This window comes from Triticum aestivum, chromosome 4D, assembly GCF_018294505.1.
Source record: "Triticum aestivum cultivar Chinese Spring chromosome 4D, IWGSC CS RefSeq v2.1, whole genome shotgun sequence".
In the NCBI taxonomy this organism is placed as follows: Eukaryota; Viridiplantae; Streptophyta; class Magnoliopsida; order Poales; family Poaceae; genus Triticum; species Triticum aestivum.
The window spans coordinates 474,286,668-474,303,228 of NC_057805.1; positions in this window are offsets into that span (position 1 = coordinate 474,286,668).

Genomic DNA, 16,561 nt, shown 5'->3' on the forward strand with positions numbered 1-16,561 from the left:
GTATGAATATGTTCCAAAAACACATTGCTGGGAATAGCTTCCCTCTTGGAACCTATTTTTGCCAAATCATCGGCTGCTTGATTTTTCAGTCGGGGTATATGATGGAGCTCTAACCCCTCAAACTTCTTTTCCAACTTCCTCACTGCATTACAGTAACCAGTCATAGCTGGGCTTCTAACGTCCCACTCCTTCATCACTTGATTGACTACCAAATCTGAGTCACCGTAGACCATGAGGTGACAGACGCCGAGTGAAATGGCCATACGTAACCCATATAAGAGTGCTTCATATTCAGCTTCGTTATTGGAGGAATCAAAGAGAATCTGGAGAACATATCTGAGCTTGTGTCCTCGGGGGGATACCAGCACCACCCCAGCACCGGAACCATTCAGCATCTTGGATCCATCAAAGAACATGGTCCAGTTGTAACGCCCACGATGCGGCTATATCTCCCACGTGTCGAGGCACGACTTAGAGGCATAACCGCATTGTAGGTATTGTCGCAAGAAGGGTCATCTTCACACAATCCCATGTAATGAACAAGAATGGGATAACGAGAGTTGGATTACAATCGCCACTTCACACAATACATAAATTAATTCATACATCATCCAAAATTCACACATAGACCGACTACGGTCAAAACCAAATGAAAATAAGATAACCCCAAATGCTAGATCCCCGATCGTCCCAACTGGGCTCCACTACTGATCATCTGGAAATGAAACATAGTAACGACCACGTTCCTCATCGAACTCCCACTTGAGCTCAGTAGCGTCACCTGCACTGGTATCGTCGGCACCTGCAACTGTGTTGGTAGAATCTGTGAGTCATGAGGACTCAGCAATCTCACACCCGCGAGATCAAGACTATTTAAGCTTATAGGAAAGGATGGTGTAATGAGGTGGAGCTGCAGCAGGCACTAAGCATATATGGTGGCTAACATACGCAAATGATAGCGAGAAGAGAAGCAACGCAACAGTCGCGAAGCTAGAAATGATCAAGAAGTGATCCTGAAACTACTTATGTTCATACATAACCCAGACCGTGTTCACTTCCCGGACTCCGCCGAAAAGAGACCATCACGGCTACACACACGGTTGATGTATTTTAATTAAGTCAAGTGTCAAGTTCTCTACAACCGGACATTAACAAATTCCCATCTGCCTCATAACCGCGGGCACGGCTTTCGAAAGATAATACCCCGCAGGGGTGTCCCAACTTAGCCCATTATAAGCTCTCACGGTCAACGAAGGATAAACCTTCTCCCGGGAAGACCCGATCAGTCTCGGAATCCCGGTTTACAAGACATTTCAACAATGGTAAAACAAGGCCAGCAAAGCCGCCCGAATGTGCCGACAAATCCCGATAGGAGCTGCACATATCTCGTTCTCAGGGCACACCGGATGAGCCAGACGTCGGGTTGGCATAGACCCTGGTTGCCCAGGGGCCGCCGGACATCGCTCGGTTTGGGCCAGCACTCGAAGGAGCACTGGTCTGGGGGTTTAAATAAAGATGACCCTCGGGCTCGCGAAAACCCAAGGGAAAAGGCTTAGGTAGGCAAATGTAAAACCAAGGTTGGGCCTTGCTGGAGGAGTTTTATTCAAGGCGAACTGTCAAGGGGTTCCCATAAATCCCCCAACCGCGTAAGGAACGCAAACTCAAGGAACATAATACCGGTATGACGGAAACTAGGGCGGCAAGAATGGAACAAAACACCAGGCATAAGGCCGAGCCTTCCACCCTTTACCAAATATATAGATGCATTAATTAAATAAGAGATATTGTGATATTCCAAAATATCCATGTTCCAACTCTACAGGAATCAGCTATTTTGCCGTCTGCCGTGGCGGATGGCAAAGGCATGAACGGCGGACGGCAAAGGCCTTTGCCGTCAGCCGCGGACGGCAAAAGGCTCCGGCAAAGTAGGCTACGGTAAACAGCTACTTTGCCGTCTGCTTCCTAGCGGCTGACGGCAAAGGATCTTTGCCGTCTGCCGCGGACGCCAAAGAGGGCGGACGGCAATAATTGTGCTCTCAGTCCGTTAAGTGGCTAACGGCAGGCCTTTGCCGTCCGCCGCGGACAGCAAAGTTTCTAGTGCCTTTGCCGTCTGCCAGCGGACGGCAAAGTTTCAACTGTCTTTGCAACATGGAACCCACTTCAACTTCACCTACAACTAGCAACGCTATAAGATGGGCTGAGCAAAAGCGATAACTTAGCCAAACAATGGTTTGGTAGGAAAGGATGGTTAGAGGCTTGACATGGCAATATGGGAGACATGATATAGCAAGTGGTAGGTAGCGCGGCATAGCAATAGAACGAACAACTAGCAAAGCAAAGATAGAAGTGATTTCGAGGGTATGGTCATCTTGCCTGAGATCCCGCAAGGAAGAAGAACGAGTCCATGAAGAAGACAAACGGACGTAGTCGAACGAATCCTCACAGCTCCGGAACGAAACCGAAGCTAACGAGAGAAGCCAACCGGAAAGAAGCAAATAGTATGGTAAAAACACAAGCATAAGCATGACATGATGCACAAAAAAGTATGATGCATGTCCGGTTTAAAGCGGCATGGCATGGCAAAGTGCACAAACAATACTACAAATTAAGTGGAGCTCAATATGCAACGAGTTGCCTATTGACGAAACACCACATCAATTATTTAGTTCTCTCTCGTTTATGTACCCAACAATATTAAATTTTATTAAACATGGCAAGAGGTGAAGCATATGAAAACTACCTATTTAGGCAAGTTTAAATGAGGCCAGAACAACAAACAACAATTCCAGAAAATCCTCATGCCCATATTTTAGATTTGGTACTGTTCTGCCCTACACACAATTTTAGTGTTGTTAAACAGCAAAATGAAGTGCACCATGTTAAACTAGGCATTTTCCACCCCATTTACATATAAAGAACATTTAAATCTAAGCTACGGTTATTTAGTTATGAATTAAAACATTTTAGCATGACATTTGAGCAAATTTAAACAAACAGCAATTAAACATTTTAACATGGATGAAAACAGCATAACATGAAACTAGACAAAATTCTAAGCAAGTTACATATATAAAACATTTTAATCCGATGCACGGTTGTGGAGTTATTAAATGCATGAACATGAGGGTGCAATCTGTAAACATGCAGTTTTCTGGATAATTAGCAAATTCGCACACAGGTAAAAAAACATCCAGGGCAGAAACTTGCTGGCCCAACAGGAACAGGGGAACTGGAGGGGCGGCTCACCCATGGGCTCGGCCCAGACGGGAAGGCGGCCCGCGGGAGGGTGCGGTGGAGCAGGCCGGCGGGGCTGGCCGGGCGCGCTGGATCTGAGAGGCTGCGGGCGACGCTGGGCCTTGGCGCGGATCTGGAGGCGCGCTGGTCAACGCGCTGGCGTGGCTCTGAGGTAGGGGCGGTTCGAAGCAAAGCAGGCAGCAGCGGTTCGAGCAGAGAAACAGAGGAGCGGCCGCAGCAGGACTTGGCGCGCTCTCCGGCGAGGGCGACCCAGCTTGAGGCGGGGAAGACCCAGAACGGGAGGAAGCCGATGGATCCGAGGCGGAGGTTGCGGTTCCCGGCGAGGATCATGACCGGCTGCGGGCATCGAGCTTCATGGCGCGGCGGGATGCTCCTGCTTCTGTTCGAAGAGAAAGGAAGGGAGAGCAGAGGAGTTCAGAGCGTCCAAAAGAGAGACAGAGAAAGGGTCGCACGGCGGCAGGTCCTCACCGGCGAGGCGTGCCGGCTACCAGCGGGCAAGGCAGCAGAGCAGCAGCTGCAGAAGACGGCGACGGGACCTCGAGGCCGAGCTCAGGCCATGGCGCCTCCTTTGGTTCCCTGTCCAAAACAAGACAGGGAGAGAGTTTGAGAATAGGGAAGAAAAATAAGGCAGAGAGAGGAAGGGGAGAACGAGGAGCAGGGGAGGAGATCCGCTGGTCCGGCGGCAGAGCTCGCCGGCGCAACTGCTGGAGGCACACGGCAGCGAGGTGGGACGCGGTCTCCTCGGCTGGGAGCTCGGGCTCCTGTGTGTACGGGCGGATCGGGAAGGTGGAGGTTGGCTGCGGGTAGATCGATGGATGGTTGCGGTGATTGGGTGGATCTGAAAACGAGGAAGGAATGTGGTCGGCTACGGTGGAATGGATCCCGAGGAGGGAAGGTAGGTAGGTGGCAGCGGGGAGGGACAAACCTCCTAGGTTTTAGGGTTAGGCTAGATTAGGTATATAAATAGGGGAAATGAGGGGAATTTGGATCACCCGATCGAGATCGGACGGTCGAGAAAGAATAGCCTAGGGGATTCCAAAGAAGAAAAAGGAGATGTTTTTGGGATGTTGGGGGATGATCCGGATCCAATGGTCATGACTGCCCGGGTCGGGTTCGGAGAAGTTTCGGACGAGCATGCGAGGGGTTTGAGCACTGAGCAAAGAGATTAAGCGGCCAGACAAGAGGGACTCGAAAAACCCGGTTGGCCTCGGAACGGACAACAGAGAGACGCGGCAACTATGAACGAACTAAGAGTTTTAAGAAAACATGCGGATGCAATGCAGATGATGCAATGATGAATGCAAGAAATAAAAATAAAACACACGGCGACAACAAGGCAGCTGGAAGACTTCTGGAGCGTCGGTCTTGGGGCGTTATAACACTCCACCACTACAAGAGGATCTCGTCCCGAGATCTAAGATGGCACCAGAGAGAAACGGAAGAGGAAGAGGTAAAACAAAGTTGCTTCTTTGACAAACGAGTGAAACCAAAGAACCTTGAGAGGTTGAACAAATTGAAAGAAAGAAATCCATGGAGATGAACGAAATGAAAACACTCCGTTGGACAAGGAACATTGCGAGAACCTTTGTAGGTTGAAGAATATGGAACAAGAGCTTAACGGATCAAAAGGAATATGAAAGCACACCGGTAGAAAAGAGAAACAAGGAACTCCATGTGAACCTTGGAGTTTGCAAAGCTATGAATGACGAGAACAAAGGACGAGAAGTACATGCAAGCACTCCGGTTGAAACGAGATGTACAAGGAACGATAATGATCAATTACGATAACGCTCCGGTTGGAAAATGGGAGGGGTAGAATATGAACTTGGCAAAATGAAAGCACTTGGATGAGACTCTGGTTAAAAGAGGAATGGTAGACACAACACTCCGGTTAAATGGATAAGTAAGAAAAGAACACGATCCCCACAATTCGAGATGATGAGTGAAGAGAGCAACATCACCATGCCTCCGGAAGAAAAAAATAGAAGATAGATCATTGGAATAAAGGAATGGAGAAGAAAATGCCAACTTTTGCCACAAATTATCTTGGAAAGCACCCTTCCAAGAAGGTTAGAACGGAGTTGTTGGAAAACCAACAACGAAAGGATAAGCTTGTAGTGGGCTTATGAAAAAGACCTCAAAATTTGAGTTGCAATTCTGCCACTAATGAAAACAAATAATATAATTGATAACACCAGCGAGATGAAAAACTTCTTCCACCAAGATGATAAAGAGATAACTTGGATCATTGATAAGCACCACAATAGTAACATTCCTTGGGAAATGCTTTAAGCGGAACATGACACAAGATAACTCAAACGAAGAGATTAATGGATTTAAAATACCTCATTCTTGACAACATGTGAATCACCAAACATGAATGAAAATTGTCCAGAATGATATAACACCACCTCAAAAGATAAGGTAGAAAGAATAGCACTTCGACATGCAAGATGAAGAATACTTGAACTCCTCAAAACAAAACATGTGTTGAACACCATGTTTATCTTTGAGTATAGCTTGGCGGATCTTAACTTCGAGAGAAATCTTGAAGAGCGATTGAAGAATTAAAAGAATTCTTGACGAACCACCATGTATAGCCTCCATGAAGAACTCCGGTAATAAAAGGATGATAGAAAGAAAGAGAATTTGAAAACACAAGGTGAAGCCTTGCGATGATTTAGATGGAGCTACCCGACGATAAGATAATGCCGAAAACTTGGAACTCCGGAAAAGAAAAGATGAAGCGTCTCGAACCGAGAAATTTGACATGATGAACATCTCTGGAAAGAAGAAATTAGATCACTTGGATGAAACAATATTAAGAATTACGTTATGCGTATCCTTCACCAATATAAATTGATGACAAGCAACGGATTTGGCATACTACTTATTCTCGTAGAAAGGATTAAGGTAGATATAGCACAAACTTTGGAAGGTCTTCAACAAACCACCGGTAGGATTAGAAAGAACGAATGAAATGGTACGATAATAAAGGAATAGGCATGTTGAATGAACCACCGTAATAATTGAAAATGAACGTAGCAAAGGCACAATTCACCGGGAAGAATTGGAAAACGATAGAAGATACTTTAGGGGATTTAGACACATGAGAACAAAGAGATCGTGAACTGATTAGAGGATATTTGAACGATGCACCGGAAGAATTCGAGAACGAGAGCTGAAAGCTGAGAATGAATAATTCTGAGATGATGGGCTACGGAGAATGAAATTGAAAAGACTCCTGCATTGCTCCGGATGGGTGAAAAAATTTCTCGCAATCGAAAACAATTATGAGAGGATGGCATCAAGCTACAACCCTGAATCTTCAAGAGAATGGACAAGATTTAAGGGAAACTCTTCTTCAGTCTTCAAAATCCGAGAATGACGACGAGAAACACCACCATGAATTGTTGAGGCACTCCGGAATGGAAATTGGAAAGTTTGAACCAACGATGAAAAGAATTTGAAAGATCTTGGAGAAGGACATATGACTGATGATAACCCATTCTTACGTCAAACTTTGAAAAGAATTTTAGAAGCTCCGGGAAAATTAGAAGAGTCAGGTAAGATCCTGGGAAAAGACCTGTGGGTTAGGGCCCACTCAAAAGAACCACCGTTGAACAATTGCTTGAAAAAGGAGATTGCACCGGTTGAATTAAATGGCTTGAATGAGGTAACACCCTCGAAATAGTTAGAATTGATGCGGAGTGGAAACACGAATTTTGAGAGATATCTTCAACACTCCGGAACAATTGAATAGCAAACGGGGAATGATTAAGAGATACACAGGCATACGAAAACACTTGAAACAAGGAAGGGAATATGATCAACACCGAAAGCTTGAATTGAAGCCACCGGAGAAGAAAAGAGAACGAAGAATGATAAACTTGAAGCTTCGTTAGTATCTTCCTGAGAATCACCGGATAAGAACATTGACGGAAAAGAATGGAGAGACTTCCCATCTATAAGATGGATACTTGATTAAGAAATCTAAGTCCTTGAAGAAAAAGGGTGGGAGGGTGGGAAAAACAAGGCAACTTGGGCAGATGGAATGGATACCGTTGAGAAAAAAAAATAGAATTGATCTTGCGAATGTTGAAAGGATATGATTACCTTGAAGAGCACGTAGGTTGGAAGAGAATTGGCATGAGAATCTCGATGATCAAGAAGGATTGGTATTCACATTGAAGTATGAGAACACCGCTTAGGGAAGGTATGGAATCAACACTTGGCATTGAAGCAACTCGAATACCACGAAACAAAACAAAAACAAAGGATTTGGCTTGCAGAATAAGCCGGAAACAAACATATGATAGATCCGATATCGTATCATGTGTGTGTTAGAAAGATATCCTACGAGATACTTGAATTCCCACTTATAAACTCCCGAAACTTTTTGGTTATGCAATCAGGTGTTGGGGATACAGGGGACACAATATATCTCACCCAAACTAACAATACCTAGATCCAGCTGTATCCATCCTTCAACACATAACCAAGAAACCTTCGGAAATCATTTACCTCAACCTTCGAAAAGCATCCGTTATACGAGTTATGGCAATACTCCCGAACTCCTGCCCCAGTACTGGGTGGCGTCGAGGTGATCTCACCAACAACTGCATAAAAGAGATTTTCGATGTCGGCGAAACTCAGGTATCCCGGAACTGCAACGATAAAATTGTGACGACAACACCTCGGAGCTCAACTCCCCAGGACACTGCCACAACCCCTAAATGTCAGGAGGCACCAAGAACAATGTTCTCGTCACAAAACCATCGGAACAATTCCAACATACCCGCGTGATCCTAAATTTTTTTTTGTGAAATTTGAGGAGAGAAGAGTCAAAACTTCTACGTCAGGAGGCCTCACCAGAGCGACGAAGGGACTGAGGAGTAAAAAGAATCCTACTCTCCGATATATATAATCCTAAGACTGAAAACATTTTTGTTCTAGACTCAACAACGACAGCGATTCGATCAAGCAGGGGGCTCCTAAGTCGGGGATGGCTCTGATTTCCAACTTGTAACGCCCACGATGCGGCTATATCTCCCACGTGTCGAGGCACGACTTAGAGGCATAACCGCATTGTAGGTATTGTCGCAAGAAGGGTCATCTTCACACAATCCCATGTAATGAACAAGAATGGGATAACGAGAGTTGGCTTACAATCGCCACTTCACACAATACATAAATTAATTCATACATCATCCAAAATCCACACATAGACCGACTACGGTCAAAACCAAATGAAAATAAGATAACCCCAAATGCTAGATCCCCGATCGTCCCAACTGGGTTCCACTACTGATCATCCGGAAATGAAACATAGTAACGACCACATTCCTCGTCGAACTCCCACTTGAGCTCGGTTGCGTCACCTGCACTGGTATCGTCGGCACCTGCAACTGTGTTGGTAGAATCTGTGAGTCACGAGGACTCGGCAATCTCACACCCGCGAGATCAAGACTATTTAAGCTTATAGGAAAGGATGGTGTAATGAGGTGGAGCTGCAGCAGGCACTAAGCATATATGGTGGCTAACATACGCAAATGAGAGCGAGAAGAGAAGCAACGCAACGGTCGCGAAGCTAGAAATGATCAAGAAGTGATCCTGAAACTACTTACATTCATACATAACCCAGACTGTGTTCACTTCCCAGACTCCGCCGAAAAGAGACCATCACGGCTACACACACGGTTGATGTATTTTAATTAAGTCAAGTGTCAAGTTCTCTACAACCGGACGTTAACAAATTCCCATCTGCCTCATAATCGCGGGCACAACTTTCGAAATATAATACCCTGCAGGGGTGTCCCAACTTAGCCCATTATAAGCTCTCACGGTCAACGAAGGATAAACCTTCTCCCGGGAAGACCCGATCAGTCTCGGAATCCCGGTTTACAAGACATTTTGACAATGGTAAAACAAGACCAGCAAAGCCGCCTGAATGTGCCGACAAATCCCGATAGGAGCTGCACATATCTCGTTCTCAGGGCACACCGGATGTGCCAGACGTCGGGTTGGCATAGACCCTGGTTGCCCAGGGGGCGGCGGACATTGCTCGGTTTGGGCCAGCACTCGAAGGAGCACTGGTCCGGGGGTTTAAATAAAGATGACCCTCGGGCTCGCGAAAACCCAAGGGAAAAGTCTTAGGTAGGCAAATGTAAAACCAAGGTTGGGCCTCGCTGGAGAAGTTTTATTCAAGGCGAACTGTCAAGGGGTTCCCATAAATCACCCAACCGCGTAAGGAACGCAAACTCAAGGAACATAATACCGGTATGACGGAAACTAGGGCGGCAAGAATGGAACAAAACACCAGGCATAAGGCCGAGCCTTCCACCCTTTACCAAATATATAGATGCATTAATTAAATAAGAGATATTGTGATATTCCAAAATATCCATGTTCCAACATGGATCCAACTTGAACTTCACCTGCAACTAGCAACGCTATAAGAAGGGCTGAGCAAAAGCGGTAACTTAGCCAAACAACGGTTTGGTAGGAAAGGATGGTTAGAGGCTTGACATGGCAATATGGGAGACATGATATAGCAAGTGGTAGGTAGCGCGGCATAGCAATAGAATGAACAACTAGCAAAGCAAAGATAGAAGTGATTTCGAGGGTATGGTCATCTTGCCTGAGATCCCGCAAGGAAGAAGAACGAGTCCATGAAGAAGACAAACAGACGTAGTCGAACGAATCCTCACAACTCCGGAACGAAACCGAAGCTAACGAGAGAAGCCAACTGGAAAGAAGCAAACAACATGGTAAACACACAAGCATAAGCATGACATGATGCACAAACAAGTATGATGCATGTCCGGTTTAAAGGGGCATGGCATGGCAAAGTGCACAAACAATACTACAAATTAAGTGGAGCTCAATATGCAACGAGTTGCATATTGACGAAACACCACATCAATTATTTAGTTCTCTCTCGTTTATGTACCCAACAATATTAAATGTTATTAAACATGGCAAGAGGTGAAGCATATGAAAACTACCTATTTAGGCAAGTTTAAATGAGGCCGGAACAACAAACAACAATTCCGGAAAATCCTCATGCCCATATTTTAGATTTGGTACTGTTCTGCCCTAAACACAATTTTAGTGTTGTTAAACCGAAAAATGAAGTGCACCATGTTAAACTAGGCATTTTTCCACCCCATTTACATATAAAGAACATTTAAATCTGAGCTACGGTTATTTAGTTATGAATTATAACATTTTAGCATGACATTTGAGCAAATTTAAACAAACAGCAATTTAAACATTTAAACATGGATGAAAACAGCATAACATGAAACTAGACAAAATTCTAAGCAAGTTACATATATAAAACATTTTAACCCGATGCACGGTTGTGGAGTTATTACATGCATGAACATGAGGGTGCAATCTGTAAACATGCAGTTTTCTGGATAATTAGCAAATTCGCACACAGGTAAAAAAAACATCCAGGGCTGAAACTTGCTGGCCCAACAGGAATAGGGGAACTGGAGGGGCGGCTCACCCATGGGCTCGGCCCAGACGGGAAGGCGGCCCGCGGGAGGGCGCGGTGGAGCAGGCCGGCGGGGCTGGCCGGGCGCGCTGGATCTGAGAGGCTGCTGGCGACGCTGGGCCTTGGCGCGGATCTGGAGGCGCGCTGGTCAACGCACTGGCGTGGCTCTGAGGCAGGGGCGGTTCGAAGCAAAGCAGGCAGCAGCGGTTCGAGCAGAGAAACTGGGGAGCGGCCGCAGCAGGACTTGGCGCGCTCTCCGGCGAGGGCGACACAGCTTGAGGCGGGGAAGACCCAGAACGGGACGAAGCCGACGGATCCGAGGCGGAGGTTGCGGTTCCTGGCGAGGATCATGACCGGCTGCGGGCATCGAGCTTCATGGCGCGGCGGGATGCTCCTGCTTCTGTTCGAAGAGAAAGGCAGGGAGAGCAGAGGAGGTCAGAGCGTCCAAAAGAGAGACAGAGAAAGGGTCGCATGGCGGCAGGTCCTCACCGGCGACGCGTGCCGGCTACCAGCGGGCAAGGCAGCGAAGCAGCAGCTGCAGAAGACGGCGACGGGACCTCGAGGCCGAGCTCAGGCCATGGCGCCTCCTTTGGTTCCCTGTCCAAAACAAGACAGGGAGAGAGTTTGAGAACAGGGAAGAAAAAGAAGGCAGATAGAGGAAGGGGAGAACGAGGAGCAGGGGAGGAGATCCGGTGGTCCGGCGGTAGAGCTCGCCGGCGCAACTGCTGGAGGCACACGGCAGCGAGGTGGGACGCGGTCTCCTCGGCTAGGAGCTCGGGCTCCTGTGTGCACGAGCAGATCGGGATGGTGGAGGTTGGCTGTGGGTAGATCGATGGATGGCTGCGGCGATTGGGTGGATCTGAAAACGAGGAAGGAATGTGGTCGGCTGCGGTGGAATGGATCCCGAGGAGGGAAGGTAGGTAGGTGGCGGCGGGGAGGGAAAAACCTCCTAGGTTTTAGGGTTAGGCTAGATTAGGTATATAAATAGGGGAAATGAGGGGAATTTGGATCACCCGATCGAGATCGGACGGTCGAGAAAGAATAGCCTAGGGGATTCCAAAGAAGAAAAAGGAGATGTTTTTGGGATGTTGGGGGATAATCCGGATCCAATGGTCATGACTGCCCGTGTCGGGTTCGGAGAAGTTTCGGACGAGCAAGCGAGGGGTTTGAGCACTGAGCAAAGAGATTAAGCGGCCAGACAAGAGGGACTCGAAAAACCCGGTTGGCCTCGGAACGGACAACAGAGAGACGCGGCAACTACGAACGAACTAAGAGTTTTAAGAAAACATGCGGATGCAATGCGGATGATGCAATGATGAATGCAACAAATAAAAATAAAACACATGGCGACAACAAGGCAGCTGGAAGACTTCTGGAGCGTCGGTCTTGGGGCGTTACACCAGTGCTCCGAGTGGACTTGAGTCGGCAGCTGCTGTTCGATCCACTCGGCAAGGAAATCTGCTATTGCTTGGGACTTGATAGCTTTCTTTTCCTCAAACTTGATATCCAAGGGGAGGAGTTCAATCGCCCACTTTGCCACTCGACCAGTTGCATCTCTGTTGTTCAAAATCTCTGATAATGGAGCGTCGCTGACGACTGTAATGGAATGGTCAGAGAAATAGTGTGCAACCTTCTTCGTGGTCATATAAATACCATAGACAAGCTTCTGATAATGTGGATATCTTTGCTTGGATGGAGTCAGGACTTCAGAAACATAGTACACCGGGCGCTGAACTTTATAAGCTTTCCCTTCTTCTTCTCGCTTGACCGTGAGTACTGTACTGACAACTTCTCCAGTGGCTGCAATATAAAGCAGTAAAGGTTCTTTGCTGATTGGGGCAGCGAGCACCGTCTGGGTGGAAAGTAGGGCTTTGAGCTCTGCAAATGCTGCGTCAGCTTCAGGAGCCCACTCGAACTTGTCAGACTTTTCATCAGTTGGTAAAGAGGCAATGCCTTTTCACCGAGGTGAGAGATGAATCGACTCAAGGCGGCCAAACAACCAGTAAGCTTCTGAACATCATCCACACGCACAGGGCGTTTCATTCGGAGGATGGCACCAACTTTCTATGGGTTAGCGTCAATCCCTCGTTCGGAAACGAGGAAACCGAGTAATTTTCCGCCAGGAACTCCAAATGTGCACTTTGATGGATTAAGCTTGATATCATACCTTCTGAGGTTGGCAAAGGTTTCAGCAAGGTCAGCCAGCAGGTCGGAACCCTTACGTGACTTGACCACAATGTCATCCATGTACGCTTCCACGTTCCGACTGATTTGAGTGAGCATACACTTCTGAATCATCCTGATGAACGTGGTTCCGGCATTCTTCAAACCGAATGGCATGGTGACATAACAGAAGCATCTGAATGGGGTGATGAAAGCAGTTTTAATCTCGTCAGGCCCATACAGTTGGATCTGATGGAACCAGGAATAGGCGTCTAGAAAAGACAATCGCTCACACCCCGCAGTCGAGTCGACTATTTGGTCGATCCGGGGGAGAGGAAAATGATCTTTCGGGCAGGCCCGATTGATATGCTTGAAGTCAATGCACATGCGAAGTGAGTCGTCCTTCTTGGGGACCATGACAACATTGGCGAGCCAATTGGAGTGGTAAATCTCTCAGATGAACTCAGCTGCCAAGAGCCGAGCTACTTCTTCACCAATTGCTTTTCCCTTCTGTACGACGGACTGTCGAAGATGTTCCCTGACTGGTTTCACTTTTGGGTTGACTCACAAACGGTGCTCAGCTAGCCCCCTGGGAACACCCGGCATGTCAGAAGGTTTCCATGCGAAGATGTCCCAGTTCTCACGGAGGAACTGGATGAGCGCTTCTTCCTATTTGGAGTCAAGTGTTGTCGAAATGTGAGTCGGAGTAGCATTGGGATCAGTCGGGTGAATATGAATCAGCTTCGTTTCACCAGACGACTGAAATGCAGAGTCTGTGGCAGGCTTCTTGGCTCGTAGCAAATCACTCGGATCTGCATTTTTCTGATACTCTTGCAATTCTACTACTGCCATTTGTGCATCGGCGATCTTTGAGCCCTTCTGAAAGCACTCTTCCGCCTTCTGCCGATTGCCAGTGATAGTGATCACTACTCTGGGACCAGGCATCTTCAGTTTGATGTACACATAACATGGTCGAGCCATAAAACGTGCATAAGCAGGCCTACCCAGAATAGCATGATAAGCACTCTGGAAATCTACGACTTCAAACGTCAACTTTTCCTTTTGGTAATTTTTGGAATCACCAAAAACCATGTCAAGGGCGATCAGGCCAAGTGATTAAGCCTTCTTGCCAGGTATGACGCCATGGAAACTCATATTGCTTTCACTGAGCTTGGACATCGGAATGCCCATTCCCTTCAAAGTCTCCGCATACAGGATATTTAGGCCACTACCACCATCCATCAGCACTTTAGTCAGTCGAGTGCCTTCGACAACTGTGTCGACCACCAGCGCTTGCCTCCCAGGGGTGGCGATACGCGCTGGGTGGTCAGACTGGTCGAACGTGATGGCAGTCTGGGACCACTTCAGATAACTGGGTGTCGCCGGAGCAACCATATTCACCTCTCTGTTTATAACTTTCAATCGACTTTTGCTTTCAACATCAACAAAAATCATCAGAGTGGAATTGACGTTGGGAAAACCATCATCATCTTCTTCTTTATCTTCTCCCGTGTCCGACTCCTTTTCCTTCTCCTTGGGCTGTTTTTCTCGGAACTATTGAATCAGGAGCCGACATTGTCAAGTGGTGTGTTTGGGGTACATCAGGTTACCCTCCTCAGCTTTCTTGGTATGGATGTGACAGGGTAAATCCAACACATCATTTCCATCTTGATCTTTCACTTTCTTGGGATTCCAAGGCCCTTTGGGCTTCCCCTTGAACTTTCCTTGAGTCACAGCTAAGGCTTCACCAGGAGCAGCTGGCTCGGCTTTGCGCTTCTGCTTCCGACTGGAGTTCCCTCCTCCGGTTTCATGGGTGACTGTTTTGTGCTTGCCACTCCGGAGCCGATCCTCCTCTTCACCGTTAGCATACTTGGTGGCAATTTCCATCATCCAACTTAGAGACATGTATCCAGTCCGACCGAACTTCAGATTCAATTCTTGATACTTGACACCTTCCTTGAAGGCACAAACTGCTTGGTGATCTGACACGTTCTCCACCGTGCGGTGCAACGTGATCCACCTCTGGATATAATCTCTCAAGGTTTCATTTGGTTTCTGCACACAAGACTGCAACTCTGTCAACCCTGCTGGTCGTTTGCATGTACCTTCAAAGGTCCTAACAAACACTCGGGCGAGTTCATCCCAACTATAAATGCTGCCTGGCGCCAACTGATTCAACCACACTCTGGCCGAGCTCTCCAACATCAAAGGAAGGTGCTTCATGGCCACTTCATCATTGCCGCCACCAATCTGAACGGCCACTCGGTAGTCCTCAAGCCAAGTGTCAGGCTTGGACTCACTAGTGAACTTGCTGACTCCAGTCGCCAACCTGAAGTTGGGAGGAATCACTGCAGCTCTGATGGCTCTGCTGAAACACTCGGGACCTAAAACATGCACTCTGCTGCCAGTCGGGTAATCTCTGTCATGGCCTTCTCTGTGCGCTCTGTTGCTGTCAACCAGACCTTGAACGAGAATAGATCTCGCATCAAAGCCTGGCTCCCGGGGTCGACTGGAACCCTTTGCCCACCACTGTGAGGGCGTCTGTCATCATGCTGCCGAGGCACGTACGACCCACTCCTTGGGGGAGGTGTGGGCACTCGACGACGATCATCGTGGTCGAGTCGTGGATCATACTTCTCTCTGTACTTATCTCGTCGGTCTCCACGTCCCTCACGCCTCGGGGGCGATCTCCGGCTGTGAGCCGACTGGACTGTGTCTGCTACAACGGATCTACTATGGATCCTATGCCACGACTGTGACACTGCTGTATTTTGTTCTCCCGCTGCCCGGAGTAAAGCCCTAATCTGCATCAAACCTCTACCAGCTTCTGACTGGGAAGGCTGAATCGACTCTGCTATCCGGGCTGCAACTGTGAGATTCTGAATCGGAGTTCGATATACCTGAGTTGGAGGCGGAAAAAGCTGTCATCAACTGGACTCAGGAATCCACTGCCGAGCATGCTCGTCCAGTGCGTGCTGGAGGTTCTCCAGCCGAGTGCGCTCAGCCAAGTTGGCCAGGCGCGCTTCCTCCAAGGCCTGGGCCTCGGGGGTTTCTCCGACGATAGGAGTGTGAAGAGCATCCATGTTACGGCGACGAAGCTCTTCCCTCTGCTGCAAAGATAGGGGCTCGGGGCGATACTCGTCATGGACGCGTGACGGATCACCACCGCCATCACCGCCCTCGCCTCGGGGGAAGCCAGGAGGACTGCGCGGTCCGTCGACCATCAGGACTTCCGCCGCGGGGTCGCTGCTGTCGCAGTCGGATGCAGTCTCGACGGAGCCAGTCGATAGATCGAACAGGCCGTAGAGAGTTTCATTGGGCTCGATTGCCGCGACTTGTGGGGTGGCCGACCGGTGAGCCACCGCGTGCCTCACCCACCGCTGGAGCGGCGACCGACCGGAACGCTTGCGCCGGCGAGCAGCAGGGAGTGAGGATGCCACAGGAGCCGAGCGATATTGAGTCGACGGCTGCCGCAGCAGGACGCCGCGGACGCACGCGCGAAAGTGCGTTGCCCCGTGGACAGGGAGCGCCTCGACGTCGAGTGGAGCCTCTTCGAGCCAAGCGGAGTCATCGGCGACGAACACGTGCGCGCCGAGACGGATCTCGCGGCCCTCGGGCAATCCTCCGCCAGAAACCATG